The sequence below is a fragment of the Rhipicephalus sanguineus genome, chromosome 7, assembly GCF_013339695.2.
Source record: "Rhipicephalus sanguineus isolate Rsan-2018 chromosome 7, BIME_Rsan_1.4, whole genome shotgun sequence".
NCBI lineage: Eukaryota > Metazoa > Arthropoda > Arachnida > Ixodida > Ixodidae > Rhipicephalus > Rhipicephalus sanguineus.
This window is the reverse complement of record NC_051182.1, coordinates 68,360,306-68,379,256: the sequence shown is the minus strand read 5'-3', so window position 1 is coordinate 68,379,256 and position 18,951 is coordinate 68,360,306. Positions and strand designations below refer to the sequence as shown.

General features: G+C 44.1%; 1 long non-coding RNA gene across 1 annotated transcript; it reads right to left on the bottom strand.

Annotated features, from left to right (window-relative positions):
* Positions 1 to 2,301: 2,301 nt before the first annotated feature.
* Positions 2,302 to 3,930, bottom strand: LOC119399507 (uncharacterized). The gene is made up of 2 exons (XR_007416872.1): positions 3,837 to 3,930; positions 2,302 to 3,262 (listed from the first exon to the last, which is right to left on the bottom strand). It is a non-coding gene; the product is annotated as an uncharacterized LOC119399507 (long non-coding RNA).
* Positions 3,931 to 18,951: the final 15,021 nt, after the last annotated feature.

The following is an 18,951-nucleotide window of genomic DNA, read 5'->3' as shown; positions in this document are numbered from 1 at the left end:
ATGGTAGTGCCTTCTGCTAATTGACTATATTTAACAGTACACTGCAAAATGAAGTTGAAAACAGATCTATTACACAGGAGGTTCAATTTATCCGCTCTTAAATGTATCTTGTTCTTTCTTAGCCACTAGTCAACACGACTAGCAAAAACATGTGATGTAGACAGTTGTATACAAAGCGTCTCAAACAGTTATAGAAAGAATGGTGTGCTAAAAGCTGCAGCAAGACAGAGTACGACTTTGCGAAGCTGCAGTCGTAAGTGCCGCCGCTTTAGGTTTACAGGTTGATCCATCCACGGCTTGGATGTAGACCATACCTAGAAACTAACTCGGATGATACCGTTGTCACATGGTGCACTGCTGATCGCAATTAAGCCCAATCAGGGTCAGATTTCTCAACAGTGATTGACTCGTTTCTGCAACTTGCATACAGTAAATAATCACAGTAGAGAAATTCTACCCAGTCAGGTCCCATCGTGATCAAAATTGACAGTATGACACCCATAATACATATTTGTCTGGGAGGCCAACTTTTGGATATACAGGTCTTACTAGAAAAGAAAAACTAGATACATTGTTCGATGGCAGCCTATTAACATGTTGGCTCACGCACTTTTTCAAGCACATTCAAGACGTGGCATGAAACTCTTGCTAAACTCTTCTCACTCAGTTTGTACCAATCAGCTTATTTGCCATGTTATATACAAACAGGTGCGGTCACCTACAGTGCACACTATGAGCTCACTTTCTTGAGCTAAATTTTCGTGACGTACAGCTTGACACTTAGAAACACCATGTGGCTCTCTTGTTTGCAGTTCATCTGCCTTGGTGCAGTTGGCCTGCCTTGCAAACTCATAAACAGAATTGTGTGTTACTGCCATGTCTTCCGTTGCTTTCTCTCAGTAGCATGAACTATCCGCACTCGTTTTGTCTGCACTACAACGGAGATGCCTCAACTTCAGCCTATGTTAACCCCCACTGCCTTTCAAGGAACTATGTCAACAATGCCAGCACTATGTGCTACTGGGCCTCATAACATAAGCTTGCTCAGTGGCACAAACTGTCCATATACTTTTGCCCCACAATGCAACTGTGCCATTCTCAGTGGTCCGTATTGGGAAGCACTCCAGATCTACAAACACTATGATGTGCTGTTGGCTGCTAGAAAATGACTCGTTTATAACAGCAGAGTTTTGCACAACGTAGAAGGGATTATGAATGTAAAAATGGCCATTCACTCCCATTTGTCCATCCGCTCCCATTTGTTGCACAAAGCTACGATAAAATTCATATGGATTTCTCATAAGGAACAGCATTTTAGTTGGCAAAAAATTTGACATGGTCCACAGTTTGAACTCGAGAACGACTTTTTTTTCGGGGTGGTCGCTCTACCATTTAAGCTAACCAGTATGCTAGTAATCAAAGTGCGAGGGCGAATTCAATTTGAAGTGCATGGACACTGAATATGACAAATGAGTTCTGTGGAAAGCACAGTAGGTATAAGTAGCTTATAACCAGCTGCAAGTAATGTTTTTTCTTTCAAGTTTGATTTTCACAAATACATATTAAAGCAGAATCTTCTGCTAAAAGCTGCTGCACGTTTCCACGGGACCCATTTGCCACATTCTGTGTGCTTTGACTTTTCAACTAATTGGCACTTCAACTAATTGGCACCTTAACACTGCCCATTGCTAGCCTACTGGCTATCTCAGTTGTAGAGAAACAGCCCTGGAAAGGTGTTGGTTCCAGGCTTGAGCCCAGGAACAGTACAAATTTTTTGTCTGCCTTTCTGAGAAATCAGTATGGATTTCCTGGTAGCCTTGTGCAAAACAGGTGGATGGCCATTTTTCAATTCAAAATAACTTGTTCTCTACACAGATGATGTATGCGAACACAACTTGATGCCTTGAATCATGTCTGGATGAGCTGGGCTTGGAGCATGTAGCCAAATGTGATGGTAGGAGCTCCAAGTGAATGTTCTCAAATGTTCATTGTTTCAGTGCTCCCAGAACGAGGAAAAAGCTGGGACACAGCACTGTGTGCCTTGGCTTCTTTCCTCGCATTGTAACATAATGAAGTAGTACCAACTAGCCCAGTTCATTGCGCTCTAAAATGTGTTTAGCTACTTGTGATGCCGTTCAGACCAATCTGCTTGGCACATTCACAGGTAGCAATAGAACAGAGGGCTGCCGAGATAGCAAAGCCATAAATGCAAGGCCTGCGCGTGCACATCTGAGCTTGCAGAGATAGTGTCCTGATGTGCAATAAATGCAATTTTTTGGGCAATAAAGGTGTGATGACATATGCAATTTCTACATTTATTTGCTGCAATACAGAAACGTTCTCGATTTGTTCGAGTAGTGATCAGCATTTATGAAAGATTATTAATGCAAGGTCATGCTATATGTATTACTTTCAATTGAAAGACCCTGCGGCACAATCTTAATTATACAAAAGTAATATACAGCCAGCAGAGTCAACATGCGGCGCACAACTCCTCTCAAGTTTCAAGGAGGCTATCAGTGCTATCTTGGTAACAGTTGGGAGCATTCGCAACCAGCCGGACAACACATGGGTGGCCCTGAAAAGGGCCGTTTCATGGCAGGCAGCATTTGGCAAGGTTCAGTAAGGTTGAAAGTCGGGTGAATTGGTGACAGAGCATCTGAACACGTAAAGCAGCGCACAGAAAAAAGACACAAGAGGATTAATATGATTCAACAGGACAACTGTTGCACTTGCCACTAGTTTATTCTTTTAAAAAATATGTATATACATACCCACAAGTGCACCACATGCAACAATGACTTTTGCTCATAACGGTGCTTAAAAAAAAATTTGAATGTTGTGCACTTGTGCATATGTGTATTACCCCCTCCTTTTTTTCCCTTCAAAATAAGCTAATTGCAAGTGCAGTGGTTGGCCTGTTGAATTGTATTCCTCCTTTCATGTCTTGTTTTTGTGCGCTGCTTCACACATTAAGATGAGCTAAAGCAGTCTTGGTTCATGTTGGGAAGGTAGGCGAAGGAATTTGCTGCACTCGCAGGACTTCGTGGCCTTTTGTGTTGCAGTGGCTGCACTTCAGCACCCTGTAGCAGATACCCAGCTCGCTGTGTCCATGTGACTTCACTCCAGGTCCGAAGTCACGGGCAAGAGAACTGACGATGATTTTGGCCAGCTGATCGATCCCTTGGCCTCTGTGCACATGGTACCCATCAACTGCTAAGAGCGCACGTCGTGGCTCTTTCGAGGAATTGAGAAACCGATGCTGTGGGAACAAAAAAAATTAATGCAATTAGGAAAAATGTGATGCATTGAGACAAGAAAGAACTTGCAGATCAACTGAAGTCACTAAACAAAAAGAAAGGGAAGTGAACAACATGGGACCACAGCCTACAGTTTCATAAGATAATGGAAAAATTTGGCAACATAACGTGTTGCTAGTATGCTGCAATGTGAAAATTTTTCACTGCTAGATGGGGCTCAGCCGGAACTTTTGAAATCAATACACGCTCCTTTGAAAGTTTGCATTGCCCCTGTATATGTGGCTTGCACCAGTACCACAGCTTGAAATTACATAGCCATCCACCCCGTGTGTCGAAAACGAAACTAAAACTGAACTAAAACCAAAAAACAACAAAAAAAGAGATATTTTTGGCCGGAACGAAAATAACAAACGTTATCTATTATTTCGTTCCAGAGTGAAACCGAAATATTTTTTATCAGTTTTCAGTTCCTGGGAAAACTTGGTGATCTGGAACAACCGAGGTCATGCAATGTGAGCAATAATACATATGTCAGGGTATAGTGTTAGCGCTTATCTCATGCAAGAATTCTCGTACAAGACAACCAATTGGTCAGGCTGGCTTCAGCTGGGTTCCCTGGCTCGCTCGTCACCGGAGTCGCTGAAAGCCTCTTGCAAAAAATGAAGAAAAGGGCTCCTAGGGCCGCTGCTGAGGTCCCTCGTGAAGAGGTCAGACCGATGGCCGTGCCGTATGTGCACAAGTTGGCCCATAACCTGAAAAAGGTTGCGAGCAGACATGGTGTTCCGCTCGTTTTTTCTGCGCCCAGGAAGCTCGGAGGGCTTTGCTCTCAAATAGGAAAAGAAAAAGAAAAAGAAAAAGACCTTCAGAATGTAAGAGGCTGTGGAACTCGACATGGGCTATCCTACACGAAATGTGCTGAAGGGGTAGTGTACGAGATTCCTCTTGCATGCGGCTGCTCCTATATTGGACAAACCGGCAGATGCCTAAATGAGCGAATCAGGGAGCACGAACGAAATGTAGAGCAAAATAAACAGGGCCCCAATTTACCTAAGCACATTAGGCAGTGCCCGTTAAGCTCTTGTGGACCGCGATTTACTGACGTGCGGGTTATCGCTAAAAGCTCAGACCAAACTGCCAGAGAATTAATGGAAGCATTTTTTATCGATAAAAAAGGTGACATGTGCGTCAGCGACACGTCTATAGTATTGTACAAATCAGAGAAAAAGTTCATTGAACATGCTTTATCCCGCCCCCATTGATGGCAATACAACTTTCTGCGCACGCGCTGAGGACGACATATATTTATATGTGAATTTCTGCGAATAAACTTCAGTTGTTAGTGGCGCTCCGTCCCGTGTCCTTTCTTGTGTTTGTCCTGCTTTGCGCCTTAAAAATCATTATGAAGAATTCCGAAGTTAAGATGTTCAAATTTTATGAAAAATGAAAAGAGTGGCAACCAGAGCTGTTTATATTAATGCAAGTGGACTTTCGTGTGCCAGTCACACTAGTGTGGAGAGGGCATTCTCGGTGCTGAAGTTTGTTTTATCAGAACAGCGGTCTTGCACCCTCGATGACGGGCTGCTTCTGAGAAAATGCTCACTCCCTTGACACAAAACATAGAACCTGCTCAGAAAATTTGTAATTCACTTTTGAGAAATTTAAATACAGTAACTTGGAAGGGTGCTAGTTTTGGGGTTTTGTGTGGCTGGCCCAGAAGCCCCTCAGGGACGAGACCAAGACAGACCAGCAACCATCTTTACTCTGCCGAGCCTCGGCCGCAACTGCCCGCTGCCAGTGGCTGCTGAGTGCGAGCTGCGAGCGCACCATCGCTCATCATTCTCTTCTTCTACGGCCAGCACGCTCGCAGCCACCGCTTCTATACTGCCCCCTCCCCTCCGGTGAAACTGGGGAGGAGGGCGCAGTAGCCACTATCCTTGGCCACAGCGGACAGCATGTGGCGTGCACGACCACACGTCGGCACGGTTCGTCCACCACGTAACCAAGGTCCCGGTGTTGTCCGTGGCAACTGGGGGCTCCGGGGCTCCGCATCCATTTTCGGGTTAGCAGTCGTCGTGGCAGCCGCCTTGCTGCCGCCATTTGTGGTTGCCTGCTCTTTCCTGTTGCTGACCTCTGGTTCTTCCTTCCTATAAGTGTATAGAAGCGTATAGACAAGTATAAAAGCGGCGGCTGCAAGCGCGTCGTCCGTAGAAGAAGAAAACGAACGATAGCACGCTCGCAGCTCGCAGTTGTGGCCGAGACTCGGCGGAGTAAAGATGGTTGCTGGTTTGTCTTGGTCTCCTCCCTGACGGGTTTCTGGGCCAGCCACAGCCACAACACCCCACATAGCTCGCGCTAGTCTGTAGCAATTCGTCGTACAGTTACTTGCGCTCCTCTGAAGAATGCGGGAAGAACGTGTTTTACCCATCCCACGTTCTTAAGAGGAGCGCAAGTTTACCACAAATCTTATGTTTTTATCGTTACTTTACCTTCAAATTTTCGCATAAAAATAAGAACCGTTACAAAACATTTTTTTTTAGTTCCGGAACAGAAACGGAACTTTTTTCGGTGGAACGAAACTAAAACCGAAACGAAAAACATTTCATTCCGACACCCTGCATCCACCATTGCGATGAATCACTACTGAAAGCTGACCAACCACCACTGAAGCTATAGTGACAGTACTAGAATATGTACCGTACTTACTCGAATCTAGGCTGCTCTCGATTGTAGGCCGACACTCGAAATTCGCAAGGCCAGAAAAAAAAAAAACTTAATCATGGTACTCGAATCTAAGCCAACCCCCCACTTTCGCACGTTTTTTATAAAAAAACATCAGCTTAGATTCGAGTAAATATGGCACATGCATTTCAGATTCAATTAATGGTTGCCTGCACATTTGTATAATGCCCCAACTGCTTTGACACTAACGCAAGGAAGCAGCAGCCAACGAAAATAAATATGAATATTTCAGCCTGTCATACATGGAGAACACGTGCAAGCATCCAATGTTCATATCTGAAAGACAACAGTGTTCAAGGAGAGAGCCTGGTGCGGATAATAGAAGAATTTTGACACAGCAAGCCTGTGATGTACACTTCACTACATAGTCAAAAGTCTGATAAAAACTTGTCAGATGGGGAAGGTACCAGATTAACATATTAGAACGCGCCTCAAATTTTTTAAAAGTACATAAAATTGATGCTTCGGGACCACTATGGCCCCATTGCTCACACTAAAAAAAGCATCAGTGGGGCGCCTATGTATAGCCTATGTGCCACAGCGTGCAGGTAGGGCAAATTACCAAATGTACAGCTAGTTCCACATTTTTCCGATTTCATAAAGATTCCATGAGCAAACATGAAGATTACTACTTTGTAGCAGATAGAGTGTATTCAGATAACATCGGTGCATGTCTGTGGACCCCTTTAATTTCGCTGAAAAAAAAATATTTTGCTGTATGAGTCCCTAGGGCCACGAAACCAATGTTTTGCGAAAAAAAAAAAATTTGCCTAAGTCAAAAAAATTTGGACGGAAGTCTTCACTCAGCAGAACTGCTTTTCGCGAATTTCCCGAAAATACGATTTTGACGAGATCCTACAAAGAAATTATTGCAGCTGCGAGTCAATTTTTCTTGGCTTACTGTAACGTGCATTTATAAGATGTTATGTTGCAGTTCTGTTGCCCATAACTTATGCAAAAGAAGTTGCAAATATGGCACCCATTGCTCTTTCAGATTTTTTCACTCCGCGTCTATAATACTCGAAATTTCCCAAATTTTCCAGAGATTTGCCACGCATTAGGTTAACCATTGTGCTAAGTATGATTGCCGAGGATGATGTCAGACGCAAACCATAAATGCATATGGTAAGAAACGTCTCTAAAAATAAAATACTTCGAAATTCAGTTTAAAAAAAAGGCCATCTTCAATTTTCTTTAAACTCCCCAGAATTAAAGCCAAGCACGTGCTCTAACTTAATCTCTAAAAACATGTTGCATTATTTTTGTTAGATAGGAGTTACAAAGCCACCAAAGTGTCCAAATTGACGTCAAGTTCACACACAACCACTTAAAGGGGTGGTGCCATCAAATTTGTGGCTTGTGCATTCTTTGTTGCAAACATTTCTTATTGATCTAGGAAGCATGAGACACACTCCCAAATTCATGTATTCTCTCGAAACTATTTCACATCGCCTTATTTGTATGAACGACTTTCGGTTTCGGTTTCTGGGCGACAAGTTGGACACTGACATCACCGTGTAGGAAGCTAGAACAAGTGCACCCACAAAGTTGTGACACATGCAGTGCTGCATTGTCTGCTCTCGCACACAGATGCAAGCAACCGTCCGGACGCCTTCAAAACTTGCTAAAATCCTCCATCATCCGTAGATGGTCGGCGAGCTTTCAACAATGACTGGTAAAACCCGTTTTGTCTATGTAACCCAACAGCAGCACCACATTAGTGAAAAGATGTTGCGTGGAGTTTTGCACAAAACTCTCCACAGAATGGTACTGCACTGTTAAACGGAACGTCTCAAACAAAGGTGAAAACCGCCTAACGTTATGGAAATTGCAAGCAGTATTGAATCCATTGCAAGAGACTCTTGTCTGCTGAGACAGTCATTTCATAACTGACCTACCTTCATTTTAGAGACTAAAAACATGAATTCACTTCACAAGTGCAACCAGTACTTGCTGGAAGCAATCCACACTAACCAGCTGCTGAACTCACTGAATATTGGCATGACTCTGCTGCTCACTACCCGAGGCCAGCAAATGCTGCAATGACATTGCTGTGCCTATAGTCGGGTACAACTTTAGAAGACAGGAGAGGCCCCGCCCAGATGACCGAAGCGCAGCAGCCAATTGCCTCCGCGACTAAAGAAATAGTCCCGCTAGGCATGTTAGGCATGTTCTCCGTCACCGGCCGTCCGGCTCATGACGTCACCTGAAGTGCGCGCCTATTGGTGGAGGCTCGTATGCATCCGCCTTTGAGGGGAAAATGCCGCTGCCTTCTAAAGTTGTACCCGACTATAGCTAATGAAAGCTGTAATGTTGAGAGGGTTCTTTCAGCTGAGGTACAGAGTCGTCCACTTCCACCTTGAACACCGCACCGTGTGGCCAGCACTCCGCGGAGCGCCTCTCTTGGTTGCTTGGGTAACTAGCGCGTATGCGCAGTGACAGCTCTAGGCGGAGCCTTCGCCGCGTCGTCTGCTAAAGCGCGGCAGCTCTGCCGAATTGTACTTGCTTTGCGGTGAAGCTAACTTCGCTCTTGCTATGCGCATGCAAATCCAGCATCCGGCACAGTTCAGAAGAAGCGAAGCGACTGCACCTTGTTCCGTCTAGCTTTTGCTGCTAGTGTTTTCTTTCATTTCTGGATGCGATCTCACAACCAATAAACCTCGGTCCGTGCATGAGTAAACTTTCACAGCCGCGCTTGAACTCCTACAACTAAGCAACTCAGCTCCTTTGAGCCCAGTAGCCAGAATGTTCCCGCTGCTCACGCAAATGTTTTTGATCAGCTTCAAAGCTAGGCGCCGCAAAATTGGCGATAAATGCATGGTAAGGTCTGACATAACAGCTTTAAATGTGCGAAAGTTTGGATTGTTACTCGCCTGAAAACAAAAGGATGTGAGCAATTTGCCAATTTCAGAGAAGTTACATTACATTCAGGTGTTATCAGCACTGCTGCCTTCATGCGCTAGCGAATTTAACTCGCCAATACGCCGCCCTAATTTGCTACTCATTTGCAACCATGCTTATTCGTACCATTCATGCAGAAAAATGAAGAAGCATTCTAATAGAGTTTTCAGCTGAACTCATATCACGCAATATCACGAGTGGGCACGGTGGAGGCACGATGGACGTACATTCATCAAACCCCTTTTTGTTCTTTGTACAGACCGTGCTTGCCATCACCTTGATTCCCTCGTCAGGCGACACACGTGTCAACCGCACTGGGCCGGATGCGACGGAACGTATCTTCGACTGGCACATCGATACACAGAAGAATAATGCAGCTGATCTGGACATGCGCATCTGTACTGCACCATTCGGAAGACTACTGGCGCCACCCTCGTCGACGTCATCATGTGCATCTGGTATAAGAACTGTCGCCGCGGCTGACTGGGCCAGTGGGCACGGTGGAGGCACGATGGACGTACATTCATCAAACCCCTTTTTGTTCTTTGTACAGGTGAGAGACAACCGTTCAGTTTACTGCTACAAAAGCAATAACGTGTGTCTTTTGCTTCTGCCGTGCCCACGGTCACTGCTTTCAAATATGCTTGCCGCATATCATTGTTTTGTTGACTTGTTGACGTGTTGTGGTGACGTAGAGGAAAACCCGGGTCCTAACACGGATGAAATGCTCAGGTCGTTAATGAAGGATATGAAGGAAATTAAAACGACCATCAGTACTAGTAGCTTGAAGTTGAACGAAACAACGCAAAAGCTGACATCAATTGAAATGAAACTAGACAGCCTGTCGTCCACTGTGTACGATTACACATCTAGAGTTGATGACCTGCAGAAGACTGTTGATCAGCTAATGTTGAAGGTAGACGATCTAGAGAACAGAAGTAGAAGGAACAACCTTATTATATATGGTATTACGGAGCCTCGGGGAGAACAACTCGAGTCGTTAGAAGAAGTTACTCACAAAATACTTCATGATGCCTTGGGTGTTCATGATGCTAAAATTGAACGCATCCACCGACTGGGGAAGCCGAATCCGAGCAAGGTCCGTCCAGTAATTTTCAAGTTAGTAGACGGGAGAGACAAGGCGAGAATACTGAAAAATTGCAGGAAACTTAAAGGTACCAACTACAGTATTTCTGAAGATTTTTCCCCTCGTGTTCAGGCAATCCGGAAAAAACTGTGGGAAGTTACGAAGGAAAATAGAGAGAGAGGTGAAAAGGTTGCTCTTTTGTTTGATAAAGTAAAAATCAACACAAAACTGTTCAAATGGGATGAAGGGAGCAACATCATGGTTCCATTACACTTGGAATGACACGGTTCTTCCCTGCGTAATGATCGGGCATCTAAAAAAAACGACACAACGCCACTGCCACCATGCGCCACCCGGAATACGTTTTCCATTATGAATGTTAATGCAAGAAGCATATTACCTAAATCTGCTGATCTGGAGGGCCTTCTTCTAGCGTATAACCCAGACATGACGGTAATAACTGAGACGTGGCTTCACGATAACGTTTCTGATGAGGACGTCGTGCCAAGGTCGCATGAGGTTATTCGCCACGATCGGGGGGCAAGGGGCGGTGGCGTCGCAGTTGTGCTGAAGAAAAACATTGAGTACAAAGTGATACCTCACAATACCAACGTTGAAATGTTATGGATTCGTGTTCGCCTGAGCCAATACAGTGTTTTCGTTGGTGCAATTTACAGACCACCAAATGCAGACCTTTCAATTCTGGAAAAACTGCACGATTTCATGTATGAGCACTGTAAAAGCAATGCTAATGTCATCTTGTGCGGTGATCTCAACCTTCCCAAAATTAACTGGGACCTACTGTGTGTTTCGTCGTCATGTCAGCATTCTGAGTTGATGCTTGATATTGCCTTCTCGTTTCGTCTGAAGCAGCTTGTGGATCAGCCTACGCGTGTAGCAGCTACTTCTAGCACAGTTCTTGATCTTTTTTTTTTGTTTCGGAAAATATTAGTGCTGTAGGCTATGACATGTCGTATTTGCCTGGGATATCAGATCACGACATCGTCCTTTTTAATGGTCGTATGCAAGTCTCGAGGATAAAGGGCGAAAACGTCACTAAAAAATTCCCTGATTTTAACTGTGCTCAAGATGAGAGTATACTAGACCTTCTGGAAGAAGATTTTGATATTTTTCAGCATATGTATGATACTGGAAATTCTACTGTCGAAGACTTGTGGATTCATTTTAAGGCTGTTGTGAATAAATGCATCAGCAATTATGTCCCTACTAGACAAAAAAAGCGTAGTCGGCGGAATCCCTGGATCACTCGCGAAATATTACAGTTGAAACGCCGTGTCAAGCGATTACATCGCTCGGCCGCGAACAGGGGGGCGGTGTCCCTACAGTTACTGCGAGATGAATTGCGCACAAAGATAAAGATATCCAAGTTCCATTTCTTTAACGTCAAAATGCATCACTTTCTTGCAAGTGACCCAGGAAAGTTCTGGTTGCACCTAACGAAAAAGAATGAGGCTATTGGCAAAATGAAACTTGATGACACTATCACCGATGACAGTAACTGTATAGCCAACGCATTTAATGACTACTTTTCGTCTGTGTTTTCTCGCGCCGCCGTTCAGCCCTCGTCATATCCGAACACTAGTTATGCTATCCCGGATATAGAAATAAACGAAAGCGGCATTTTTTCGGCGCTACTTAAATTAGACACAAAAAAATCTATCGGCCCAGATGGCATACCAAATATGTTCTTGCGCAGATACGCTGAATGGTGCGCGAAGTATCTGAACATAATCTTTAAAGAAAGTATACGGACAGCGGAAATACCTTTAGAATGGAAAACAGGAAAGGTGGTGCCTATTTATAAGACTGGTGACAAACTTAAAGTAATCAACTACAGACCTGTTTCGCTACTGTGCACTTGTAGCAAGGTTTTGGAACATTTCATATTTAAGCATCTCTGTTCTTTCTTAGAGGACAACAATTATTTTTCAAGTAATCAGCATGGTTTTCGGCGCGGTCTGTCCACCACGACGCAACTTATTCACACTGTAAATGATCTAATGGTAATGCTTGACAAGTGCGGACAAATTGACATGATTTTTCTTGATTTTGAAAAAGCCTTCGACCGTGTGTCACACCAACATTTAATGTTAAAGATCCGATGCCTTTTTGACAACCCTCAGATAGTACAGTGGCTCGACTCGTATCTTACGCGGCGTAGGCAGTTTGTTCACATAGGCAACTCGGACTCGGAATTTGCATCTGTTCTTTCAGGCGTTCCCCAGGGATCGGTGGTCGGCCCGTTCCTCTTTTTAATTTATATTAATGATTTACAGATTAACTCTCCAGTGTGTTGCCGCTTATTTGCAGACGACTGCGTTGCATACATGCACATTCAGTCAGAGAAAGATCAGCACATACTAAACAACTTCTTAGCAGCTGTTAGCAACTGGTGCTCAACATGGCAGATGCGCCTAAACGTTTCAAAGTATGTTCAGATGAGAGTTACGCGCAAGAAGGAGCCGCTAGTCCATACCTATAGCATCAATAATGTTCCACTAGCTTCGGTAGACCAATTTAAATACTTGGGATTGTATATCACTTCTACGCTAAGCTGGAGTAGTCATGTGCAATACATAGTTTCCAAGGCTTTGAGAAAACTTAACATGCTAAGAAATCGCATGGTGCATTGCACTCCTAAAACTAAGCTTGTGGCCTACACCACATTAGTTCGACCGTTATTAGAATATGCGGACGTGGCTTGGGACCCGCACACCAAATGTGATATCGACTGCATTGAACGCGTTCAAAAAAAAGCATTAAGATTCATCTTCAACGCTTACGGTAGGCACGTGTCCATTACTAACCTTAGACATTTAAGCGAACTTCCAACTCTAGAATCACGCAGGAAACTGCACCGACTGCAAATGCTTTACAATATTGTAAATGGTAACATTAGAATGGGCTTCACTGATTACATGCAGTATAACAGCGCAAGGCCAACGAGATGGAAGCACAGTAAGACGATTGTAAGGCCACGAGTTAAAACGAATGCATACCAATTTTCGTTTTTTCCTCGAACGATAACAGAATGGAACGAGCTTCCATGTGACATAGTCGGCCTATCATCAGTTCATGCGTTCACAAATGCCGTGCAAGATTATCTGTGATGTTTTACGCAGCTCTTGTCATTCTTTCTCTTTTTACAGCTAGAAATGTATGCGGGTAACCATTTCTTCCGCGGTATGCTTCTGTGGGCGGAGGCCGTCCTTCTGTTCATATTGTTTGATATTGTTCCTTTGACCGTTTCACTGATGTTCTGAAGTCTGGTTCAATATTTCGTATACGTCTTTCGGGTGTTCAAACACGACCCTGTACATGTATTGTTCAGGTGTCCTACCTCAGTGTATTCGTGCAAATGGTGTTGGACTTGTTTTTCATGTTCGCGTCTTGAGTTCACATTCGACCGCACGTGTTGTTATCGTTGGCCATATGTGATTTTGTTCTGATGTGTTTTTTTTTTCGTTTGTCGACTGAAATGATGCCATGTGTAATATTGTAATGTGATGTACCCACTCCTGCCATGGCTACCAAAAGGCAGCCGGCAGTATCTGATAAAATAAATAAATAAATAAAATCAGTTCACCAAAGAAGCGCCGCTGACAAATGATTACTTCTGTAAGCAGGCGCTGAATAAAGCTTGACTCCCCTTTTATCGCTAGGTGACCCAAAGCACCGCGTATCGCTTTATATATTTCTTGGCTCAAAACTTTAGCACGAAGCAGAAAGTTTTCCGTGAGCCTTCAATTCACAGCGCAAACTTATGTTTTTTTATTGTCGACTTTGTGTCGCCAAACTTTCAGCTGATGAAAACAACCGTGTGAGTAGCGGGAATATTCTAACTGTACGGCACAAAGCATCTGAGTAGCTTAGTTGCGGGAGTGCCAGCCCGGCTTGGCGATCTTACTCATGCACGGGCCAAGGTTTATTACTTTTAAGATCGCATGCAGAAAAAGAAAACAGTAGGTAAAAAAGCAGTGCGGAACGAGGCGCAGTCGCTGCGCTTCTCGATTTCCATGAGATTAAGTTACCTTCATCGAAGAGCAAGCGCGATTGGGCGGAGCCGCTGCGCTTTAGCAGACGACGCGTCGAAGGCACCACCTACAGTTGTCACTGCGCTTGCGTGCCCCAGCCGCCCGCGAGAGACGCTCCGCGGAGCGTTGGCTGCACGGTGCGGTGCTCAAGGTGGAAGTGGATGCCTCTGTACATCCAAAGGTGAGACAGCTCTTGAATGAAGACCAACATGCTGCACATGCAAATGGCAATGTACGTTAACAAGGGCGCGTAAAAAATCGGTGATCAGCTTTTTGTGAATTAAATGTGTCTTTTCCTAGATGTTATCAAGGCTCTTTACTGTCCTTTTGACTTATCAATTTGTGTAAATGTATTTCATGTAGCATTTCTAAACTAAACCCCCCCCCCCCCAAAAACATGCAGTTCAATGATGGTTCCACGAAAAATGTGATTTCTCTCAAATTACCAGCTTGAAAAATAGCACCCAATTTTTACCCACTAATTTGAAAAAATATAAAACACAAAAACAAACCACCGTAGTTATGCAATTTGTGTTAGAATGCTTTGGCTTCCTGTGCGACACAATTTGTACAAACCTCACCAACAGACAGGCATAGATGAGTCTCTGGCTAAGAACATGTGCAAGGTTGTAACCAAGCTGATCATTGCGCATCATAGCAACAATAAGGCCATCGTCATCACCATGACCAAAAAATAATGAGCCACCGATCAAGACAAGAAATGTGTGTGTGTGTGTACCTTTCATCACATTTACCACCAATCATAACAAGAAACGAGTTCATACATTTGTTCATATTTGTGTGTTATGTGCTAGACAGCTTCACTGGTAACCTGCCTTCACAAAATGGAATGGCTTGAAATTTTTATCACAATTTTACGCACCAATTCAGTCATACACACAACACATTGTAAACAGTGGTGGTTTAGCACAATAGCAATAATACGCCAGCAAACGAGCAAGGCCTTATCTATAAGAAAGCGACATTGTGCTTATAAAGCCCCTGTTGCTGTGGTTCGTGTTTGTGCACTCAGCATGTATACGCACTGCGCATAAGCACCACGGCTTGACACAGGTTGCCAGTTCCCTTAGTCACAGTGATGGCAAAGCCGCCTCTCAGCAATCACTCCTTTTGCCTTATAAAAAGCATAGAATAAAGTGGGGATGCCTAATAATATAGATTGTAATATCAAGCACGAATTATGGTGCATGTAAAGAACAGAAGACTGTACAGCAATCCGAATGGCTCCTTTGCACAGTATGAAGGCTTGTCCACCAGGCTGCACAACAAACCGGTTTTTGCAACATTGAAACACATTTTAAAAATGCAAATCCTGTTGAAACTGCAAAAAGTGTGCTAGATTCTATCACTATAATTTACGGTCCTTCCATTTCCACTAGGATATGATAGCACGTTCTAGCCAGTTAGTTGTCTGTGTTTCTAACTTAGAATTATTATGTTTAAGCTGTTGCATTAACGTAGACCGAACTTTCAATGGCAAACTTGTAAGGCATATTGGGAAACACCCAATGGCTCTCTATTGATGAATAAAAGGCTTTTACAGGGCTCTAAAATTGCCAAAGCTCCGAACGAGTGTGACTATTGGTGTTGAATCCTTCGTCTGAGGCAAGCTTTGAGATTGGGCTAGTTGCTAATCCATCTTCAACAAAAAGGGTAGGAGTGGACAACAGACAAAGAAGGTAACAAAGACAACCGTTCCCTTCTTTGTCTATTGTACACTGCTGCACTGTTTGTTGACGATGAACTTCGTTTGAGGTTTCTAATCTCACTGATATAAGTCGTATCAAAGTTCATGCGTGGAATTTTGTAGATTACCCCTGGCAACTTTTATTGCTCCAAGAGGTCTTTAACATGTGTGAGCTGTCATGTTACCTAGTTTTTTGGCATCTGGGAAATTCTCACACAATTAGTGTAAAAAAATCTTGCAAGTGACTCGCTTATTCCCTGCACCATGGGATGCCCACATACTTTTGCTGTTCCTGTTTGTCCTCCCAAAGAATCAAAGTGCTCCTTAGACAAATAGTTTCCAGGAGGTTACCCACAAAATGCGTGAACTGTGACGCATCCTACATTAGTGGAACGAAAAGTTCAAACAAACAACAAAACACCATAAAAAGTGCCTTGAGAAAGGCAAGACATGCTCAAACACTGGTGGATAATTATTCATTACTAACCAAGCGATTAATTTGGACACCACTGCTCTAATCGCAATGAAGAAAATCTTTATACATCTGATCTCAAATGTGGTATGTGTGCAACTTACTTTAGCTGTACATGTGTTCACCTACCCAGGATATACACCAGCACCCACTGGCACCTAGGCCATAAATAATCACCCTCTTCGCATTCTTTATTGTGAACAAGGGGCCCATAGTGGTTCTGAAACGTTAATTTTAATTGTTGCCTTTTCAAAAGGTACCTCACATATATGAACCCATTTCGTCGACAAGTTTTCATTCGTCCACTGAAACAGATCGAGATAGCAGTGACTTGTGGGCTTTCATTTATTCAAGGGTAACAAAAGTTACCTAACAACGTCATAGTGAGTTGCTTGTCACTGAGAAGATGCGGACACTGGCGGTTTTCTGAATTTGGTATCACCACATACTGATGTTTCAGTCAAACATTTCTTTTCCCATGCCTTGAAAACACTGTCTTACTCTATTAGTGGCCTTCGGTGAGAAAGGCTAGGATGCTTGTGTCACTACCACTGCCATTGTTGATGAACCATTCCACAGACATTGGAATGGTTTATCAAAACTGTCTCTAACATACGAGCCAGCTCATGTGACGGCACATGCAAGCCATGTATTCTCAAATGCCTCTACTAAAAATGGCACCACGTTGCCTCACTCTGCTAAATCTAAATACTGAAAAGCATCCTCACTGTCCATGTATGTCACCATCTTAAAGAAAGGGCATTAAATTTCAAGGCCTTGTTTTCCACTGTGTATAATGGCCACGTGCAAGATCACTAAAAGGTGTGCACGTAAAAGGTGTGCACGTGCTTAACGTGCATTGTCACCTTCATTTCGGTATTTTCCCTGTATCTCAACATCGTGTGAACGCCTTGTCAATAACAACAGTCAGGTATTTCAGATGAACGCATATACACGGGAGAAAATTGCTAGGTGCACTTACAACTAAGTTTTAAAATTCGTTAGAATGCGGTGCGGACGGTACGCATCTACATACCGCTTTAATCGGGTCTGTTGGCAGTGCAGGTTTACCGTGCAGCAATACGGATATGCCATATCGTCGTGGTCGGCATGTCAGTATTTTAACCCGCAAGACCTCTACCGCATCACTTTACCGCAAGCAATGAGCAACTAGCGCGGCTAAAAAGTTCTTAAAAAAAGCTGCGTGCCGACCACGACGGTACGGCATTTCCCTCAGCGGCGCGCACCAGTATGTCAGCGTAAACTTACCTCGGCGTTCAAGATTCGAACACACGGCAGGCGTTTCAGCGTAGCCGTCAGCTTGCGGTTCAGCAAGCGCGTTTTCTTGATCTGGCGCTCCGCATCGGCGTCTTCAGAGCTGGAGCAACGTGGCAGCACATTGAGGACGTATACACCACGGGGGCCACATCGTGCTGCAGTTGCGGAACTAACTTCTAAAATATAAAGAAAATACAACCTTCAGTGACTGATGCCAAGCATCTCACAATTTCAGAATACGTACCCCTATATTGTCGCATATATCTTGAGGGTCCGCGTTGGCACTGCAAACGTCGTTACCACCAACGTACAAAACGACAGTCTACGCGCTGAAAGTGCATCGCAGAGACGGCCCCAGCCATTCGCACAGCGTCAAAACCACCAAAACTAAATGTGCAGGTCTCGACGGATGTTTTCAAGTGAAGGCGACTCCTGCACATGAATTTAACCTGGCTGTCGCCTATCACCACACCGTGCAAAGAAGGCATAACTCAAACAAGGCCGGCGACTGCGGTGAGGGGTGAGGGTACCGAGTAGAACATAGGCAAGTAAAGGCTGGGGACAAGGCCGAGGAATCGTCGGATCTTTCCCTAGCTACAACAGTACCTGTCTAGGGGCAGGGAGTACCTCCCTATGGTAACGTCAGATCCGGTTTCGCGCCAAATCGGGAGAGCCCCGACTCCGGGGATACGCTTTCGCACTAACAGGGCAGTATTCCTGCACCCACGCCGCCACATTGACATACGCGTGACGGTTGAACTGTAGTTCTCAAACGGCCTCGTGCGTATGCACAATCTTTGCCCCCACACACACGCAACGGGTAAGCGACAAAATAACACCGACCCTTTTTCCCATTGTGGAAGTAACCGTAAAAGAGGCGGGGATCGGTGCTTGCTCTGCCACGGATGCACCCCTCGCAGCAAGTAATCGCTGCCGCCCAAGCAAAGGAACAATGCCCCCCGCGACCTTCAAAGGCGCGTCGCGGAAGCCGCGCTTTGCGTTTTGTTTCCTTTCTGCCATTTCTATTTTATTTTATTTTATTTATTTATTGGTATTTATTTATTTTTATTCCCGCCCGTATCTATGGCACCTGTTCCACTCCGCCGAAACGGCGCTTCTTTCCCCATTTTCTTATTTGCTTGCTCTAGCGAATGAGCCGAGAGGAACTGTTTGCCGCACTATGCGTCACCACTGTCAACTCGAAATATTTATTACTTTCTTCCTTTCTTTCCTTCAACTAAGAGGGACCACGACGATTTGGGATGTTCGCACAGCCCCGTATTTGCTCATAAGCCCTGACGAAGACCGCTCTTTTTATATATATATATATATATATATATATATATATATATATATATATATATATATATATATATATATATATATATATACGTGAACAGAACTTCCCTGAGCATTTGCAAATCATTCATAAAGTGTGTCTAGAAGCCCTC